Source organism: Macrobrachium rosenbergii, chromosome 41 (genome assembly GCF_040412425.1).
Source record: "Macrobrachium rosenbergii isolate ZJJX-2024 chromosome 41, ASM4041242v1, whole genome shotgun sequence".
Taxonomy (NCBI): Eukaryota; Metazoa; Arthropoda; class Malacostraca; order Decapoda; family Palaemonidae; genus Macrobrachium; species Macrobrachium rosenbergii.
The window spans coordinates 41,125,802-41,128,991 of record NC_089781.1 but is presented as its reverse complement, the minus strand read 5'-3'; positions in this window follow the sequence as shown (position 1 = coordinate 41,128,991).

The following is a 3,190-nucleotide window of genomic DNA, read 5'->3' as shown; positions in this document are numbered from 1 at the left end:
ATCTTCCTTTCTTAAAAGAAAAATTAATAAGGTCTACAATAAGACTCTCATTTATAGAAATGGGGCAGTTGAAGACATCACAACTAAGCAAGCGCTTTTCATCTGTAGTGGGTTTACCTTTCTTACCAATACACAGTTTTTTTATCTTCAATAAAAGGAACATACACATCATCATATATGATAGAATGACAGTTAATCAAATGTCTCCTTTTGCATCTTAAATTTCTGAAACACTTTGGCATATTTGTTGGAAGGTTCAGATAACTAGATACACCATGTCCATTTACTCATTAGATCGTTAGCCTTCTCCTTTGGTCATGGATGCAATTTTTTTTCTTTGTTGACCTCTTTGAGTAATTGGGTGTGACGTCTCTGCCTACACGAGTTATGGTAGAAGAGACTCTTTAGCCTTAGCAAGCAACTCTTCTAGGGGACATTCCAAAATCAAACCAGCGCACTGCGGGTGGAAGGGACCCTTTAGCCTTGGTAAACAACCCTTCTAAGAGAAGGTTACTCTGAATACTAACCATGTTCTTTAACCTTTGCCTGTGCCATAGCCATTGTAGACTTCCATGGTCTTAGGTTTGAGTTCCCTTGCTTGAGGTACAATCAGGCATTTTTCCTCTTTCTTTATTTTTTTTTTTTACTTTCCTATTTATTTGTTCAAAATGTTTAGGACAGGCTGATGAAAAAGCAAAAGTTGCTTGGTGGATTATCAGGAAAGAGACCTCTTTTTTTCCTAATTTTTTCCTGCTAGACTTTTTATAATTTCTAAATCCTTCCTGACTGCCCTCCCCCCCGTTGCTGTTGCAAACCTGCAGGGATTCTTATTTATCTTATAGGGTGTGGCGGTTCCACCTTGCCAACCAGTTTCTTTTGGGTCTTTTTTCAATGACACATGGTTAGGTTTAGTTATCCTTTGAATGAAATTATTGTAAATGACGTAAATACTGTTGTTGTTGGTTTTATCATCGTTTATTGCTTTGCTGATTTTTATTATATTGCTATTATTATGAGTCTGTTTATTAGTTTTACTACTAATTACGTGTTAATTTCAATTCTTTTGAGGATAAATCGAGCTGAGCCCTGGGCCTACTACTCATTATAAGACAATTTGCAGCGTATTTTACTTAAATATTCGAGGCTTAAGGTCAAATTTTCATGATCTCCATAGTTACGCCTGTAACTACAATCTGATGTTTTCATCTGAGGCACTTGTAAGTAGTAACAAGTCAAAGGCTGAGTTTTTAATCCCAGGGTTTGATGGCTCTAACTTTATCGTCGTAACATCCCCCATGTGCAAGGTATAGCTGTATACTCTAAGTCCGGACAATCTATTTATTGTCAGAAAAGCTTGTGGTGTAGTTGCCAAGATGTTCTTTGTTTTAAGATTTTCAGTAATTTCTGCAATGTTTACATATTTGCTGTTTACCTCAATCCACTTATTGACGATGCTATATATGACTGTCTCTTGGAGAGAATTATTATGGATCAGTCACTGGATTCAAAAGCTTCATTCAATATTTCTAGAGACTGCAATGCAAAGCACAGCGAGTGGTTTAATTCAAGTTCCACAGATCGACACGGCAGGTCTGCTCTGAGTTCTCTGTATCCTCTGATTTTACTCAGCTAATTGAGGAACCCACGCATACTCCTGGTGATAGATTAGAGCTTATATTCACAGATGTTCCAGATATTGTCAAGTCCAAGGTCTGCGAGTATAGAGGCACTTCCAACCAATGCACCATTGAGATGGACATATCTGCCAATTAGTATACTCCTAATTCCATCAATGGAAAAACAGTCTGGCTGAAATCTAGAGCCATTTGGGATTGCATTATTGAAGTCTATCAGGCACTTAATATTTCGGATGCTGTATTAGATCCTGATCCCAAAGAGTTAAAATGAAATGCTGATGGCTACTTTAATAAGATATGTCCCTAGAAAGGTCATCAAATTTAGGACAAATGACCAGCCTTGGTTTGATGATACATTTGGACGAGCTTATCATGACAAACAAACCAAATTCAACAAATGGAGACGAAATCTTTCAAACGAAAATTACACCATTTTTGTTGAGTCTCGCCGTGCTGCAAACAGAACTTACCATACAGCTGAGAGAAATTACAATAGTTCCTTGAAGAGGACACTTGAAGGAATTGCTCGGCCTCATCTGTGGTGGACCAAATTGGCATCATCTAGCTTTGGGTCAGGTTCGTCTTTCATTCCACCACTATTAATATTATAACAGATGAAGGTATTGGTTATTGGCCCTAGGGCAGGGTTCTTAATACCAGGGTTGCAACCCAATGTTAGGTCGCCAAACCATTTCAATGGGTCGCCAAGGGTTATAACTTTATGGGTTCATTATTTCCTCAATGCTCTTATTATAATTATTATTATCAGAGAAAATATTGTAATAAGAGTAATACTTAAGCAGAACATTATAGAGACAGAACATTTAATTGAGGTCAGAAATCTTCCCAACATAGATACTTGACTTTTAAGACAAAGTACAGAAACCGCCTGCAACCAGAGGATGACCTAAGATGCAGTCTGTCTTCAAATCAACTAGATATTGAGGAGCTGGTCAAAACAATCCTGTGTCAAGGTTCTCATTGATTGTAATAGTAGCCCACTACATGCAAAGTAGGCTTGTATGAATAATTTTGCTTTTATTCCTCCACAGTGGTAAATCATAGGCGAATTATACATTTAATTTTATATCATGAAACAAAAACATTTTGGTTTTCTTTATGCTAGTTAATGTATTCTTTCTTTCTCATGAATCATTGTTACGTAGGTGCGCTACTTGCATTAATATAAATCTCTACATGTTTTCATAAGCATAATTTTATATATATATATATATATATATATATATATATATATATATATATATATATATATATATATATATATATATATATATATATATATATATAATGTTTATGAGGGCATGGGTCGCCATGGTTAATTTGGACAAGATTTTGTGTCACTGCCAAAAAAAAAAAAAAGGTTAAGAACTACTACCCTAGGGAAAAGGTTGAACTGCTGAACTGCGTCACCGAGCTTTTGAAGCCAAGTAATCAGCTGAGGATATCCCTCTCCGTGATACTTGTCCTCCTGAAACTCTTCTCACAATATTTGCATTTCGCTCCAGGGATGCTAAGAAAATTCTGGATAATCT